This window comes from Aquarana catesbeiana, linkage group LG01 (genome assembly GCF_042186555.1).
Source record: "Aquarana catesbeiana isolate 2022-GZ linkage group LG01, ASM4218655v1, whole genome shotgun sequence".
Classification (NCBI taxonomy): Eukaryota; Metazoa; Chordata; class Amphibia; order Anura; family Ranidae; genus Aquarana; species Aquarana catesbeiana.
This window is the reverse complement of record NC_133324.1, coordinates 791780198-791799680: the sequence shown is the minus strand read 5'-3', so window position 1 is coordinate 791799680 and position 19483 is coordinate 791780198. Positions and strand designations below refer to the sequence as shown.

Sequence of the window (19483 nt, the reverse complement as noted above, 5' to 3'; positions counted from 1 at the left end):
CCATGAAGGGGGTTAGCAAATGCGGAGAGTTGCGGAGACACCCACAGAGGGACCCCTTAAGACGAGGATTGTGGCTACTCTGTGCAAAACAAACTTCACTGTCTACATAAGAATAACATATTTTTTTAATATTTTTTTTTTTTAAAACAATACCCATACAACCACGGAAAAATAGGAACCTTTACAAACACTTTATCCCTAGTCTGTTGCAAATTTTCATCCATGAAATTTACATAGAAGTGAGAGACAACTTGTATTTGAGTTAAGTCTCCCTTTGTGCTTGTAAATACATGGTAGAGACTATGTGGATCACCAGCTGACACTTACCTATAGAGAGTTTCTCCTATCTTGGGCAGTTGTACGTATTATGAATATAAATGGAAAACATCAATTTTAAAAAGCATACAACATATTTATCCATTTAAAAAAAAATTTTTAAACAATAATATTTAGCTGTGTTTTTTAAATTATTTTTTTTTTGTGACATTGTTATCATGTTTTTTTCATTTCAATGTAGGATTTAAACAATCTCCGAGTTCGACTACGTTCGAAATATCAAATCCCAGGCACTGAGGAACCACCTGCTTTTCCAATCAACCCATTGAAAAGAAAAAGAATTGAGGAAAATGTAGCTGATGAAGAGAAAGACCAGAGTTTGATAGGTCATACACGGTGGTGTTTTTGTGCACAATGTCGGCCTATGCCAACAATTGAAGAATCTAAATGCTGCCAAGGATTGGAAGAAGTTCAGCCTTTCTTGGAGCATGGCCTGACATGCGTAACACTACACGAAGAATTTGTCGAACGATGTCTGACTAAAAGAATTCTGGTCTATCAAATCCAAATGGAATCCGCCAATGTTCACAAAGACTATATTCGTGATGCCAATAGGTAATATTTAGTTATTTAATATATTGAAAAGTTTATTTTTAATTAATTTTTAAAAAATTCAATTGACCAATCACAGTGCATAATCGCGTGAGCCATGATGTAACAGTGAAAGTCATTTCTTTGTTCACGCTGAAAGGGAGAGCCAGTCTCTCCCTGTCAGAGGGGAACTGTGCTCATAATCAGCACATTGATTATCAGAACAGTCCCCTCATATGTGCAACAACAACTTTAAATGTGCCCATAAGCTGTCAGTCAGTGCCCAACAAAAAGACAGTTCATAATGCCGATCAAACTGCCAATCAATTCTCATATGAGTGCTAATCAGTGCCCAGCAGAGTGCAAGTCAGTGCCTATATCAGTGCCCAGCATTATAAAATGTCAGTAGTTCAACATCATTGCTGCCCATCAGTGACAACGGTTAGTCCCACCTATCAGTGGCTATCAGTACCGCTTATCTGAAAATCAGTGACGCCTATCAGTGCCTATGAATTATAAATATCAGTGCATGTTAATGAGTGACACCTTATTAGTGCAAACTCATCAGTGCTGCCTCATTAATGCTCATCAGTGCGTCCTCATTAGTTCCCATAAGTGAAGGATAAAATAAACTTTTATAACGGAAAAAAAAAAAATTATTTATTTTCTTATAAAAAAACCCACTGAGGTGATCAAATAACAACAAAAGAAACCTCTATTTGTGTTACCAAAATGTAAAAAATTTAGTTTTCGGTACAGTGTTGCATGACCGCATAATTGTCATTTAAATTGAGAGAAAATTTAAAAATGAAATTTGTCATGGGCGGGAAGGCAGTGGTGTATTTAGGTTTTGTGATGCCCTAGGCCTGACTAAACTTGCGGACCACCTAATTTAAATATGAACCACCCCTTCATGTCAAGACTACACCCCTTCCTTTTTAAGACCCACCCTGTCATGTTCATAGGAGAAGGACAAAGGGACACTGTGGGAATGGGACAGAGGGACACCGTGGGAGAAGGACAGAGGGACGCCATGGGAAGAGAACAGAGGGACACCTTGGGAAGGCGACAGAGGGACGCCGTGGCAAGGGGACAGAGGGACTCCGTGGGAAGGTGACAGAGGAATGCCATGGGAAGGGGACAAAGGGACTCTGAGAGGACAGAGGGATGCTGCGGTGAGGGGATGTGGCATCTTCTAGTTTGGGGGAGAGGGGGGTAAGGGGATATGTGCTTGTAGAGGAGAGGATGGGGGAGAGGTACGGTTACTCCGGAAAGCCAATTGACGCTGCGGGACCCCAGGAGGCAGATGTCTCTGGTGCCCGTGATAGCGCATCCCTGACTGATCAATTACCAGAGCTCAGAACTTGTGGCACTGGGCTCCGGGATTCAGCTGTGCAAGCCTGCGTGCGGGAGGAGGGGAAGGGAGTTCATGCAGGGGGGTGGTTTATTTCCCGGCCACGGCAAAGTGCCACCCTAGGCCTGGGCCTTGTCGGCCTAGGCCAAAATACAGCATTTCGTCAAGGTGCAAAATTGCATGGTATTAAAGAGGATAATCGTCCTTTACAAAAAGCACTTCTAAATTATATTTTTGTTATATATATAAAATTGTAATATTTGTAATCTTTCTAATTTCATAGATGCCTCAGAAGAGGAGCTTATAAATCCTACACTAATATGGTCCATGGATTTCTGGGGAAGAATCGTCGAATACCCATACCTTCGTGTGTTGTATGGGCAATTCGAAACAAGTATCCAGATCCCAATGAGGAATACATCGGATTTAAATGGTCATCCGATTATAATGCAAGCGATATGGCTATCGAAGAAAATTAAATTGTAATAGCGGATAGTTACTTAGTTGTTATTTTTGGTTTTAAAAATCTTTGTAATTAAAAAATTTATATATTTTTTGTAGTTCTTTATATTTTTTATGTGACAGAAATTTTCTAAAATATATAAGCATGTGGTTAAAATTTATTTAAAAAATAAATAATTTAAAATATATATATATAGTTTTTTGGAGTCATTTTTAATTTTTAATGTTCTTAAAAAACAAAAAAATTTTACTTTGCCACAGTGCCCACATAAACAAAATTTTTTATAAAACTCTCGAGTTACCCCCCCCCCCCAACCCCACACACACATTACATAACCGAGGAACAGCACAACATGGAAGGGTTATGACGCATGCTTACTTGGGAGTCATTTGTATTTGCGTCATTTGACAAATAATGTATATATATGCCAAGACCCATGGGCCATAATTATATTAGATTGACAACATCGTCAGCCATTGGCTGCACTATTAGCAATCTATACAATCTGAAGCCTTGACCCCATGGTGCGAGGCAGAGAACTTCATCGGCAAAATATTTTATGGTCCTAAATAATATATTGAATCAAGGAGCACTTGACAGTTCAAAAATATGAAAGGAGAATTTTTTATTGTTTTTTAACGTTATACCAATATCAACTAATCAAGTGATCACACGTGAAGTTCAGTTACACACCTTCACAATCCTTCTTAATTATTTTTAACAGAATCATAAATCACAACTATTATTTCCCAAATGTAAAGGTGTAAAAAAAATTTAATAACAAATATATTAGAAGCTAAATAATTCTAATTTTTATTATATTTTAATAAAAAATGTATATATTAACGTTACCTGTTTTTTTTTTTTTTTTTTTTAAATATCTAAAACTAACAATTTTAGAATAAAACAGTGCTATTTTCGATTATTACACAAAAAAAAAATGTAAAAATATAAAGCGTGGTATTTCATTCAAAACGAGATAGATATTGAGAGAGCAGTTTATCTTTTTCAGGACATGGAAATCCAGCAATGTTTTGAGAGAGATTGACCTGTCTGGAATGCCATGGAAAATTTTTGATTCCTGCAGCATGGTCAATCACATCACAGATGATCTGTTTCAAGAATTCTTGGCTAGTAGGTTCATATATTTTGCTTACAACCCAGTCTTTTTTTGCCTTACTGAAGCCATAACGGTAACGCAAAGATCCCTTTTTTTCTGAATCTTTTTTAGGTCTCCGAACAACTGCTTGCAGCCTATTTATGTTTTTATTGTGGTCGAGGGCAGCAAGTTGTGTTCTTGCAACCATGCTGTCCATATAAAAATGATGACGTTTAGATCGATATTTTAACACCATACTGTGAAAAACTTCGACCTCACCTGTATGGTAAAAACCAGATATATGATGAAGGTCCTTTAGCAGTCTCTGATTTTGAATTACGGCATTGAGGTTATGGAGAGCTGCAGATCCGTGTTTAAGCCACTCATATTCCCTCTGTTCATCACAAGGTATTGGTGGATGTGAACACTGATGGTATAGGCTATTTCCATGCCATTCATGTACATTTGCTGCATGAAAACTCATAGATAGCCATTTTTCTTCTAGTAGAATAGGATTATCCTGACATGTACTCGAAGCCCACCACAAATGATTTTTTGCTAAAGAAACCCAGCCAGCAAGTTCCCTACTGTTGCTTTTTTTACTTGCAGCCATAAGTTTTGCTCCAATTGATTTGGCCATATGCCATACATCGAATTCGTGCCTTATTTGGGGATATTTTTCCTTTATGATTTTTCTTATGGAGACATGTCTATCGGTTGCAAGGATTTTGACCTGAACCTGATCTCCTAAAAGACGATCCAAGGCCTCAACAAAAGCCAATTTTTCAAGCGAGACAGAGGTACGACCGGTTTGGAGTTGCTCCACTTGAAAATCTAATATATAATTGGTTTCTGCATCCATCAATGTATAGGTACAGTACTTAGCATTGAAGCCAGGTGAATCACATTGGCCGTCACCAATCAATGCTACACTGTTGTCACCAATTTTTTGAATGTTCTTCTTTCTTTCACTTATCCAATGATGTTCAATGGTAGGGAATATGACATTTTTTTGGTTTTTATAATGAGTAGTCGCCGATATACCATACATTTGTAAAATTGAAAAAAAATTTTTCATCTTCAAAAAATTAGACCCACTGCATACTATTGCGGATGAAATCAGCAAGTTTCCGGCTGGCATTCGCCCTATTAATGGTTGGCTTCTCCACATTTGAAATTTATGATGCTTATTGCACTCTGCATGCACTATTAATGCAGACCCTTTAATCAATTTTTTAAGAGCAATTATCCTGCCCGTGCAATGTGTGTCATGTAAGCAATGAGATTGCATCAGTAATTTATCAAGGCATTCTTCATACACCAAAAATGTTTTCTGACTTGACACGTTGGCAAATTCTTTTTCTTCGTGCACATCTATAAACGAAAGGTCGGGTTGTTTTAAATCAATGTATGAGTATTCTTCATCCAAATCTTCTACATACATTTCCTCCGCTTCCTCCTCTGACGGACGGTAAGATTCGTCTACATCTTTTTTTTTTTTTGGTGGACTGCACAAAAGACCTAAATCACTTATTTCATTGTCGTCAAATGGTACAGGTTCTGGTAAGGTACTTCTAATTGGTGATAATCCAAGAAGATCAAGATTAGGATCATGACGTATTGTTGGCACTTCACATTGTTTGAAATGGTCAAATTCGATGTTTGCTTTTGTTGTCAAATTTTCAGCAAAAGAAGAGTGTAAAATATCTTCTTGACTTTTTTCGATATTCAAGAAATCGAACATACTAGTTTGTAATCTTGGTATTACACTCAATTCAGGTAATTCCACCAAAGAGCACTGTATAGCAACAGAGACGGAAGACCGAGGTATGCATACCTGTATCTTTTTGGGTTTCACTTCCTTTTTTCGTTGACATTGGATGCCTCGATGAATTTTTTAAAATCTTGCTTTATGCCTGATTTTTACAGTGTGTGATGGAATATTAGTGATATTACTTATTTCAACTTGATTCTCAGAGAGATCAATAAGCGACATTGGTTCATTTGAAACCGAACTGCAAATTACACTGTCAATCAATGCATAGTCCGCAGGTTGACACACTACCATTTCACAATCACTAACTTCGGATACAGAAACCATAGATTTATTTGGAAGTTCAGTATTAGATTCCATGGATGTTTGAGTAGCTCCTGAGCGCATGTCTGAGACATATGTTGACGATTGTGAAGTCATCTCAGTTTCTCTTCTTCGTCGTTTTGCGTAGTTGTGTTCAGAATCCACATGACATATTTTTACATTTTTTTCTAATAGCACAGAAGGGAAAGCTGTAATCTTAAGATGTTTTTGTGCACCTCTTAGTTCGTAATCACTTTCCAAAAAATGTTGAGAACAAATTTTAAATTTCCAGATTTTAGATTTAAGAATTGTTTCAACTAATGATCCTAATTCCTCACTAGGAATGTTGATTTTTTTTCGATTTCTCGATCACGTGGAAATGAATGCAGTCTAATATTGTCATTTCTCCAGTTCATGGAGCAAGATTTGACAAAACAACTGGGCATTCTGAAATATATAAAAGCATGAATGAGTAACTTATTCATATGCAAAAATTTAAATAAAGGCATGTAGATGGGAGACATGAGACCAAGCCATGCATGCACAAGACATGGGATGGATGGATGAAGATGGGAGACATGACACCGAGCAATGCATGCACAAGACATGGGATGGAGGGATGGAGATGGGAGACATCCATCCATCCCTCAATCCCATGTCCAGCACATGCATTGCTCGGTGTCATGTCTCCCATCTCCATCCATCCATCCGTCCATCCATCCATCCATCCCATGTCCAGCACATGCATTGCTCGGTGTCATGTCTCCCATCTCCATCCATCCATCCGTCCATCCATCCATCCATCCATCCATCCCATGTCCAGCACATGCATTGCTCGGTGTCATGTCTCCCATCTCCATCCATCCGTCCATCCATCCATCCATCCCATGTCCAGCACATGCATTGCTCGGTGTCATGTCTCCCATCTCCATCCATCCATCCATCCATCCGTCCATCCATTCATAGATGGATGGAGATGGGAGACATGACACCAAGCAAAGCATGCACAAGACATGGGATGGATGGATGGATGGATGGATGGATGGAGATGGGAGACATGACACCGAGCAAAGCATGCACAAGACATGGGATGGATGGATGGATGGATGAAGATGGGAGACATGACACCGAGCAATGCATGCACAAGACATGGGATGGATGAATGGAGATGGGAGACATCCATCCCTCCATCCCATGTCCAGCACATGCATTGCTCGGTGTCATGTCTCCCATCTCCATCCATCCATCCGTCCATCCGTCCATCCATCCCATGTCCAGCACATGCATTGCTCGGTGTCATGTCTCCCATCTCCATCCATCCATCCGTCCATCCATCCATCCATCCATCCATCCATCCCATGTCCAGCACATGCATTGCTCGGTGTCATGTCTCCCATCTCCATCCATCCATCCGTCCATCCATCCATCCATCCCATGTCCAGCACATGCATTGCTCGGTGTCATGTCTCCCATCTCCATCCATCCATCCATCCATCCATCCGTCCATCCATTCATAGATGGATGGAGATGGGAGACATGACACCGAGCAAAGCATGCACAAGACATGGGATGGATGGATGGATGGATGGATGGATGGAGATGGGAGACATGACACCGAGCAAAGCATGCACAAGACATGGGATGGATGGATGGATGGATGGAGATGGGAGACATGACACCGAGCAAACCATGCACAAGACATGGGATGGATGGATGGAGATGGGAGACATCCATCCCTCCATCCCATGTCCAGCACATGCATTGCTCGGTGTCATGTCTCCCATCTCCATCCATCCATCCATCCGTCCATTCATCCATAGATGGATGGAGATGGGAGACATGACACCAAGCAAAGCATGCACAAGACATGGGATGGATGGATGGATGGATGGATGGAGATGGGAGACATCCATCCCTCCATCCCATGTCCAGCACATGCATTGCTCAGTGTCATGTCTCCCATCTCCATCCATCCATCCGTCCATTCATCCATAGATGGATGGAGATGGGAGACATGACACCGAGCAAAGCATGCACAAGACATGGGATGGATGGATGGATGGAGATGGGAGACATCCATCCCTCCATCCCATGTCCAGCACATGCATTGCTCGGTGTCATGTCTCCCATCTCCATCCATCCATCCATCCATTCATCCATAGATGGATGGAGATGGGAGACATGACACCGAGCAAAGCATGCACAAGACATGGGATGGATGGATGGATGGAGATGGGAGACATCCATCCATCCCTCCATCCCATGTCCAGCACATGCATTGCTCGGTGTCATGTCTCCCATCTCCATCCATCCATCCGTCCATCCATCCATCCATCCATCCCATGTCCAGCACATGCATTGCTCGGTGTCATGTCTCCCATCTCCATCCATCCGTCCATCCATCCATAGATGGATGGAGATGGGAAACATGACACCGAGCAAAGCATGCACAAGACATGGGACGGATGGATGGATGGAGATGGGAGACATGACACCGAGCAATGCATGCACAAGACATGGGATGGAGGGATGGAGATGGGAGACATCCATCCATCCCTCCATCCCATGTCCAGCACATGCATTGCTCGGTGTCATGTCTCCCATCTCCATCCATCCATCCATCCATTCATCCATAGATGGATGGAGATGGGAGACATGACACCGAGCAAAGCATGCACAAGACATGGGATGGATGGATGGATGGAGATGGGAGATATCCATCCATCCCTCCATCCCATGTCCAGCACATGCATTGCTCGGTGTCATGTCTCCCATCTCCATCCATCCATCCGTCCATCCATCCATCCATCCATCCCATGTCCAGCACATGCATTGCTCGGTGTCATGTCTCCCATCTCCATCCATCCGTCCATCCATCCATAGATGGATGGAGATGGGAGACATGACACCGAGCAAAGCATGCACAAGACATGGGATGGATGGATGGATGGATGGATGGATGGATGGAGATGGGAGACATGACACCGAGCAATGCATGCACAAGACATGGGATGGAGGGATGGAGATGGGAGACATCCATCCATCCCTCCATCCCATGTCCAGCACATGCATTGCTCAGTGTCATGTCTCCCATCTCCATCCATCCATCCGTCCATCCGTCCATCCATCCCATGTCCAGCACATGCATTGCTCGGTGTCATGTCTCCCATCTCCATCCATCCATCCGTCCATCCATCCATCCATCCCATGTCCAGCACATGCATTGCTCGGTGTCATGTCTCCCATCTCCATCCATCCATCCGTCCATCCATTCATAGATGGATGGAGATGGGAGACATGACACCGAGCAAAGCATGCACAAGACATGGGATGGATGGATGGATGGATGGAGATGGGAGACATGACACCGAGCAAAGCATGCACAAGACATGGGATGGATGGATGGAGATGGGAGACATCCATCCCTCCATCCCATGTCCAGCACATGCATTGCTCGGTGTCATGTCTCCCATCTCCATCCATCCATCCGTCCATTCATCCATAGATGGATGGAGATGGGAGACATGACACCGAGCAAAGCATGCACAAGACATGGGATGGATGGATGGATGGATGGAGATGGGAGACATCCATCCCTCCATCCCATGTCCAGCACATGCATTGCTCGGTGTCATGTCTCCCATCTCCATCCATCCATCCGTCCATTCATCCATAGATGGATGGAGATGGGAGACATGACACCGAGCAAAGCATGCACAAGACATGGGATGGATGGATGGATGGATGGAGATGGGAGACATCCATCCATCCCTCCATCCCATGTCCAGCACATGCATTGCTCGGTGTCATGTCTCCCATCTCCATCTATCCATCCATCCGTTTATCCATCCATAGATGGATGGAGATGGGAGACATGACACCGAGCAATGCATGCACAAGACATGGGATGGATGGATGGATGGATGGATGGATGGAGATGGGAGACATGACACCGAGCAAAGCATGCACAAGACATGGGATGGATGGATGGATGGATGGATGGAGATGGGAGACATCCATCCCTCCATCCCATGTCCAGCACATGCATTGCTCGGTGTCATGTCTCCCATCTCCATCCATCCATCCGTCCATCCGTCCATCCATCCCATGTCCAGCACATGCATTGCTCGGTGTCATGTCTCCCATCTCCATCCATCCATCCGTCCATCCATTCATCCATCCCATGTCCAGCACATGCATTGCTCGGTGTCATGTCTCCCATCTCCATCCATCCATCCGTCCATCCATCCATCCATCCCATGTCCAGCACATGCATTGCTCGGTGTCATGTCTCCCATCTCCATCCATCCATCCGTCCATCCATCCATCCATCCCATGTCCAGCACATGCATTGCTCGGTGTCATGTCTCCCATCTCCATCCATCCATGGATGGATGGATGGATGGATGGAGATGGGAGACATGACACCGAGCAATGCATGTGCTGGACATGGGATGGATGGATGGATGGAGATGGGAGACATGACACCGAGCAATGCATGTGCTGGACATGGGATGGATGGATGGATGGACGGATGGATGGATGGAGATGGGAGACATGACACCGAGCAATGCATGTGCTGGACATGGGATGGATGGATGGATGGACGGATGGATGGATGGAGATGGGAGACATGACACCGAGCAATGCATGCACAAGACAAGGGATGGATGGAGATGGGAGACATCATACAGAGCGATGCATGTGCAGGACATGGGATGGAGGGATGGACAAGAGAGATATGTGACGTATGGAAGTGTGTACAATAAATGAGAAAGAGGGATGGATTAGCATAAATTGGCATGGAGGGATAGAATAGTGAAAAAATGTGAAGCTGGGAATAATGAAAATAATAATTCAGCTTTGATAATGTTGTGGAGGAGAGAGGGCGTTTTTTATTGCATTGTGTAGGAGGAGGATACACAAAATGCATGCTGGTTGATGACTACAGTAATTGAAACAATCTACATAAACTTTAATATGTAATATTAAACATTCTAATTAACAGTAATTTCACAGTCCAATATGCTGTTTTAACATTACCTTGTTGTTTTAAAAAAAATCTTGAAGTTGGTAATGTTTTCCTGTCTGAGAAAGTCTAGGCAATATGACGATTAGGAATCCAAGTCTGAGGACTGCAAGGGGGCGGAGTTAAGGCGGGGCAGTGAAGATGAGTGTATTATGGAGGCGTATCACTGCAGCGTCGTAGACACGCCCACTAACCCCCAGCCCCTGTGTCTCTCTGAAACGTAGAGAGCGTCCCCACGCAGGGCTGTAGTCCAAGGGAGGGGGCGAGCACGATCAGTCACCACCAGGAGCAACGGCTCGGCTGACGGTGGCAAGCTCCAGGGAGAGCAACAGGAAGTGCACTTTTCAAGGAAGGATTTCTGACATTTGGCAGAGAACAAGAAGGAACAGGTAAGTGATCTAGCGCTGCATTAGCTTAAAGGAAGCTAATTAGCAAAGAAAAAAATTATGTTTACAACCCCTTTAAAGACCCAGAAGGTAGATACCTGATACTCATGGGTTATATAATGGATACAGCAATCACGGTGATTTCCTACTACGCTCCTAACAAACAACCTACACCATTCCTCTTACATATATTACAAGTGATTAATACACACAAAATAGGAACAGTGATAATGTGTGGGGATTCGAACCAGGTCCTCCTCCCATTTCTAGATAAATCACCTTTTACACCATCCAAAATAACCTCTAGATTACCTTTTTCTCAACTTCTTTCTAAATACAATCTGGTAGATTCGTGGAGAGAAAGTAACCCAATGAAAAAGAAATTCACTTATTTCTCGCACCCTCATCAAACCTTCACCAGAATAGATCATATTTTTCTAACAATAGGAATGATACCAGAAATTATTGCATCAGATATAATTCCGATTCCGTGGTCTGACCATAATGCAGTATACACTACTATAGCCTCAGCCATACCAAAAGCGCATGACCCAACGTGGTATTTACCGGACATAATGCTCAAACACCCACTACATCAGATGGCCATTGAACAAGCTTTCAAGGAATACATATCAATTAATAATACAACAGACATCTCCCCAATAACACTGTGGGAAGCTCATAAGCCTGTTTTGCGTGGTACAATACAAAGACAAATGGCACTATTTAAACAGGAACGCAAAAATCTAGCAAAAAAACTAGAACTCAATTTTAATGCAGCCTACATATCATTTCAAGATAATCCATCTCAGAGTACAAAATCTCATCTGGAAAAATCTAGATTGGAATACGATCTATTTCTCACTGAGTCAGTTGATAAATCCCTCAAACGCTCCAAACACAATTTCTACATGAATACAAACAAACCAGGTACATATTTGGATCGGGAGTTAAATTCAACTAACAAATCTTTCAAACCAATACGTTTGAAATTATCAAAAAATGTTTACACTTGTAATCCAGTTAAAATAGTCCATAAATTTCACTCACATCTCGCAACTTTATACAAGACAAACAATGAATTTAATCCTACAGAGGCTGAATCCTTCTTCTCAAAAATAACCTTACCTGAGTTATCTCAGAATCAAAAAAGTAGTTTGGATGAGCCTATAACTATATATGAAGTTGCTAACGCCATAAAAGACCTAAAACTTAACAAAAGACCAGGCCCAGACGGCTACTCGGCTTTATACTATAAAACATTCTCAGAAATACTCTCTCCCATTCTCACTGAAACTTTTAACAAACTTCTAGATGGACATTCTTTTCGGCAAGAAACACTAATGACAATTGTTTGTATGATCCCAAAACCCCTTTCTGATGATACTTCCTGTGTGAATTATCGGCCTATCTCTCTGTTAAACCTCGATATTAAATTATTAGCAAAAATAATAGCAAAACGCCTCAATAGCATTATAGGAAAATTAATACATAGAGATCAAGTAGGCTTCATGCCAAATAGACAGGCAGGCGATAATATACGCAGGGCAGTGTTATTGGCACATATTGCTAAAAAACGGAAAATCCCTTTATGTTTTCTATCTCTCGATATTAAGAGGGCATTTGACACAGTATCCTGGCAATATATGCAATATTCATTACAAAAATGGGGACCCCACTTTTTAACATGGATCAAAGCATTATATAATAAACCCAAAGCCTATATAAAATATGCTGGATACAAATCTGAAGCCTTTAATATCGAAAGAGGTACCCGACAGGGTTGCCCATTATCTCCCTTATTATTTGCCCTTATACTCGAACCCATGGCCCAATACATCAGAACAAACCAAACTATAACTGGCATTGAAGTAGGAGGTATTACACACAAATTATGTATATTTGCAGACGATATATTACTTTTTCTATCATCACCACAGGTCTCTGGTCCTAACTTAATACCAGCTCTTGATGGATTTGCAGCCCTATCCGGCCTTATGATTAATCCTAAGAAATGCCTAGTGCTTAATATTTCACTCAAAAACATGGAATTGATCCCGGCTAGGGCTGCACTCCCATTCACATGGGCAGAAAAATCAATCCCATATCTTGGAATTCATTTAACAGCATCTCATTCTGACTTATTCTCAACCAATTATCCTCCTGTATTAAGACAGATCACAAATCTAATAAAACAATGGTCGCAACTTCCTTTATCCTGGATAGGGAAGATTAATGCAATCAAAATGACTATTCTACCCAAATTGCTTTATCTATTCAGAGTCCTCCCTATTCCAATTCCTTCCTATTTTTTGAGAATAGTACAAAAAAGAGCAACTTCGTTTATATGGGGCTCTTCTAAACCACGTATATCTATACACACACTACATCTTCCCAAAAATAAAGGAGGCCTGGGATACCCTAATTTTACTAACTACTACAGAGCAGCACATTTGGCCAGTCTGTCCAAATACCATGCAAAACAGGAAATCCCATTATGGGTATTTATAGAGGCTTCAGAAAATGACCCTCTATTAATATCAAATTTATTATGGCTTGATCCTAAAGACCGCTTTAAAATTCATAATCCCATAACTAAACACTTCTTATCTCTCTGGGATAAACTAAAAACCAAATATCAGTTACAATCTCCACACAATCCTCTCCTTTCTTTTATCAGAAATCCGGCCTTTTATCCGGCATGGATCTACCCAAATTCTTTTAAAGCTTGGACAACATCAGGCATTCAGACACTAAATGACTTCATAGCATCTAAATCATTCCTTTCATTCCCATCGCTTAGAGAAAAATATGATCTACCAAACTCTGAGATATTTAGATATCTCCAAATCAAAAATTTCTATACACCATTCCTAAAGAGGGATACACCATTATCCCAATTATCCATTTTTGAATCAATCTGTACAAAAGATCCATTTGCTAAAGGTACAATTTCATCACTTTATAATCAATTATATGGAGTAGCAAATCTTAATAGACCCTCTTACGTTCAGAGGTGGGAGGAGGACCTGGGACGAACTTTAGAAGACACGGACTGGTCTAACATATGGCTCACATCTAAGTCATCTTCACCCAACATCTTAGCACTGGAGACAAATTATAAAGTCCTAACTCGCTGGTACCTTGTACCCGCTAGAGTGGCAAAATATTCACCTAATACCTCAGCTCTTTGTTTTCGAGGATGCCCAGAAATAGGCACATATTTACACATATGGTGGACGTGCCCAGTAATCCAAACCTTCTGGAAGGAAGTCTTCGTGATTGCATCTAAAATATTTAAAAAAATAATACAACCAGATCCATATTTAACTTTACTTAATCTAAAACCGGAATGGTTAACACTCTCTCAATTCAAACTTATGATCCAACTAATAACGGCTGCAAAACAAACAGTGGCCAAGGCATGGAAATCTCCTACATTGGTACTAGCAGAAACAATTCACAGAATGAATAATACAATGTCCCATGCTAAGATGGTAGCCATCGATCAAAATCAAATTCCAAAATTTGAAAAACTTTGGCATCCTTGGATAAAACAACAGTTCCTGTCAAACTTCAATGACTCTGTCCTGTTGCCATGGTAACAGATTAAATGACTTACAGAGACACCCATTCTAAGGCTTCAAAGAGAACTAAAAAGAATAATAAACTGACGAGCGGGACAACCTTGTGGACCATACCTCTACCTTTCAACCCTTTTTCTTCTTTCTCTTTCCTTTTCTCCACCTTACGATTAAAGCTCATTATCAGAATTTATTTGATCTATATACACTCTACTTGTAAACAATATGTATAGTAGGTATATATCATTTAAATACCTACAAAAGTAACTAAGGAAATGATATATATCTTTAATTTAGGTTTACGTGAACCCAATGTTTAATATTTGAAATTTCATGATATTTACCTATATAAACCCTACTGTAAAACAATGAGCTTACTTTATAGATCCTTGTAAACTTACTTTATGTATCTTTATAACATTGTATACTCAATAAACTTCTTTTGACAAGGCAAAGAGGAGACACAAAACACTGTTGCTCACTTGCTTTCCAAATTTATGTGAACTTGTTGGTTTCAGTATCCTGAAGTCACAATACAATTAATTAGAGCTCCCTCTACCTGCAGCCTAGTAATGGCATTACTAGGAGGTTTATTCATTTACTTGCCCTCTTTAAATAAATGGTAATGTAGAGACCCACTCTGTGGGTTGCTATGGTTACGCTATGTGTGTCGGGGCTTTTCCTGGCACATGACGTCATCCCGCCTTGCGGAGCAGGGCAGAATGGTAAGCTGGCATGCCGAGGGACTGCTGAATGGGCGCCATCTGCCGCCACCACATAGTGAATGGCACAGTGGCATCCTTCCTCCAGCTGTTGGTGGGGCAGTTTAATTGGATAAGGGGGTGGTGTTTTATCACTATATATGTGCGGTGTGCCATAGTTCAGTCTTCTATGGCTGACTGCAGAGAATACTCCAAACATTGAGCATCCCAAGGCAGGTAAGCATAAGTCCATGTTTTATGATGTGCACCTTCATTTTGGCTTGTTTTACTGCCTTCCTATAAGCATAAAAGCTTTTACCATGCATTTTTGTATTTCTTCTGTCCATTGTGAGTCCTGACACACACTATACCCCTGTGTGTGGATGGGGGGATCTACCCAACCCCCCCACAACACCTTTTCCCGCCTCTCCCTGTCCCCCCCCCCTTTTTTTCCTCTTCCCTTCTCTTCCCTTCTTCTCCCTCCCTTCCCTTTGCTTCCCAGGTACCCACTATCATTACACTTTCCATTACTTAATGGAAATCCCCCTTTTTTACTTGCATTACAGATGTCCCACACGGGCCCATATTGAACATTGGACAAGAGGTCCCTGTGGGTGCATGGTGCGTTGTAGTGGCGCTCCTTCTTCTGTGGTGTTTAGGGGAGAACAGAGAACAGCCTTGTATGCGTCGCAATTGGTTTTACTGATTTTTGATTGTACAATGTAAGTGCTTTTCAGTATCAGCCTATTATACCACTGTATATCACATTATTAATTGTCACAATCATATTGTAGATTAATATACCCTCCTCTGAAGAAAGAAATACTGTTTCTGAAACGTGTCGGGATGTGTCTTTGATCACTGACACTAACCAAGATGTATTCTTGCTGGCAGTCCTCTTTTGGTGTTTCTTAGATCCAGCAGAGTACTTACATTCCCATATTGTACAGCAATGCATTTTTATGTCATGTTTGTTCTACGTATGATACTTTTGTACTGACCCTTTGGTCTTTTTTATCACAATTGTAATAAAGAAATGAACTTGTTTTTACATATTTGTACCTCTAATTTTGCCTAAAAAGTCATTTGGGGGTTATTTTCTATTTTTTGTACTTCCAGGTCCACAGCTATTATTCCCCAGCTGCTTTAGCTGGGAAGGCAGCTAATCAGGCATAATCTGTGCTTGATTAGCTGCAGTGGAGGGCAAGGGAGACATTGGAGGTCTAATAGACCATGAGGTCTCCATAAAGAGGACCTGTCACTTGCCCATGCTATCACATAGGAGGCTTGTTAGCTCGCTTGTAATATAAATAAAATTAAATGAACAAAAAAATGCTATAAATATTACATTTTAATAAAACACATACCTATGAATGTAAACGCTTGCGTAAGACTTACATGTATGTAAACAGTGATTGCGCCACATGTGAGGTATCTCCACAATAATTCTAGTGCCATATAGTTACATAGTTACATAGTAGGTGAGGTTGAAAAAAGACACAAGTCTATCAAGTTCAACTTAACATTAATAAATCACCGGGACCAGATGGCTTGCATCCGAAGGTACTTAGGGAACTCAGTCAGGTGATTGCCAGACCGTTGTTCCTAATTTTTACAGACAGTCTATTGACTGGAATGGTACCAGCTGATTGGAGAAAAGCCAATGTAGCACCAATATTTAAAAAGGGCCCAAAAAACATCCCTGGGAATTACAGACCAGTTAGCCTAACATCAATAGTATGTAAACTCTTGGAGGGGATGATAAGGGACTATAAACAAGATTTTAGTAATAAGAATGATATCATTAGCAGTAATCAGCATGGATTCATGAAGAATCGTTCTTGCCAAACCAATCTATTAACCTTCTATGAGGAGGTGAGTTGCCATCTAGATAAAGGAAGGCCCGTAGACGTGGTGTATCTGGATTTTGCAAAAGCATTTGACACAGTTCCCCATAAATGTTTACTGTACAAAATAAGGTGCATTGGCATGGACCATAGGGTGAGTACATGGATTGAAAACAGGCTACCAGGGCATGTTCAGAGGGTGGTGATAAATGGGGAGTACTCAGAATGGTCAGGGGTGGGTAGTGGGGTTCCCCAGGGTTCTGTGCTGGGACCAATCCTATTTAATTTGTTCATAAACGACCTGGAGGATGGGATAAACAGTTCAATCTCTGTATTTGCAGACGATACTAAGCTAAGCAGGGCAATAACTTCTCCGCAGGATGTGAAAATCTTGCAAAAAGACCTGAACAAATTAATGGGGTGGGCGACTACATGGCAAATGAGGTTCAATGTAGAAAAATGTAAAATAATGCATTTGGGTGGCAAAAATATGAATGCAATCTATAGACTGGGGGGAGAACCTCTGGGAGAATCTAGGATGGAAAAGGACCTGGGGGTCCTAGTAGATGATAGGCTCAGCAATGGCATGCAATGCCAAGCTGCTGCTAATAAAGCAAACAGAATATTGGCATGCATTAAAAGGGGGATCAACTCCAGAGATAAAACGATAATTCTCCCGCTCTACAAGACTCTGGTCCGGCCGCACTTGGAGTATGCTGTCCAGTTCTGGGCACCAGTCCTCAGGAGGGATGTACTGGAAATGGAGCGAGTACAAAGAAGGGCAACAAAGCTAATAAAGGGTCTGGAGGATCTTAGTTATGAGGAAAGGTTGCAAGCACTGAACTTATTCTCTCTGGAGAAGAGACGCTTGAGAGGGGATATGATTTCAATTTACAAATACTGTACTGGTGACCCCACAATAGGGATAAAACTTTTTCGCAGAAGAGAGTTTAATAAGACTCGTGGCCACTCATTACAATTAGAAGAAAAGAGGTTTAACCTTAAACTACGTAGAGGGTTCTTTACTGTAAGAGCGGCAAGGATGTGGAATTCCCTTCCACAGGCGGTGGTCTCAGCGGGGAGCATTGATAGCTTCAAGAAACTATTAGATAATCACCTGAATGACCGCAACATACAGGGATATGTAATGAAATACTGACACATAATCACACACATAGGTTGGACTTGATGGACTTGTGTCTTTTTTCAACCTCACCTACTATGTAACTATGTAACATGAATGCAGCCTCACCATTACATGAATGCAGCCTCACCAATTACATGAATTCAGCCTCACCATTGACATGAATGTAGCCTCACCATTACATGAATGCAGCCTCACCATTGACATGAATGCAGCCTCACCATTGACATAAATGCAGGATCAACATCAGTGGCGGCTAGTACTCAATTTTTTTTTTTGGGGGGGGGCGCAAACAAACTGAAAAATACTGAAACCCCCCCCCCACCAGCGACTTGTGCCCATCATATGCAGCCACTTGTGCCCATCAAATGCAGCCACTTGTGCCCATCATATGCAGCCACTTGTGCACATCAAATGCAGCCACTTGTGCCCGTCAAATGCAGCCACTTGTGCCCATAATATGCAGGACTTGTGTCTTTTTTCAACCTCACCTACTATATAACTATGTAAACCATGTGTGTGATTATATGTCAGTATTACCTTGTATATCCCTGTATGTTGTGGTCGTTCAGGTGCTTATCTAATAGTTTTTTGAAACTATCAATGCTCCCGCTTGTGGAAGGAAATTCCACATGCTTGCCGCTCTTAGAGTAAAGAACCCTCTACGTAGTTTAAGGTTAAACCTTTTTTCTTCTAATTTTATTGAGTGACCACATGTCTTGTTAAACTCCCTTCTGCGAAAAAGTTTTATCCCTATTGTGGGGTCACCAGTACAGTATTTGTAAATTGAAACATAACCCCTCTCAAGGGTACCCTTTCCAGAGAGAATAAGTTCAGTGCTCGCAACCTTTCCTTATAACTAATATCCTCCAGACCCTTTATTAGCTTTGTTGCCCTTCTTTGCACTCGCTCCATTTCCAGTACTTCCTTCC

The 19483-nt window shown here is 41.4% G+C and overlaps 1 long non-coding RNA gene across 1 annotated transcript; it reads left to right on the top strand.

Annotated features, from left to right (window-relative positions):
- The first annotated feature begins 416 nt into the window (after nt 1-416).
- Nucleotides 417-2871, top strand: LOC141124015 (uncharacterized). Its single transcript, XR_012240771.1, has 2 exons — nt 417-891; nt 2505-2871. It is a non-coding gene; the product is annotated as an uncharacterized lncRNA (long non-coding RNA).
- Nucleotides 2872-19483: the final 16612 nt, after the last annotated feature.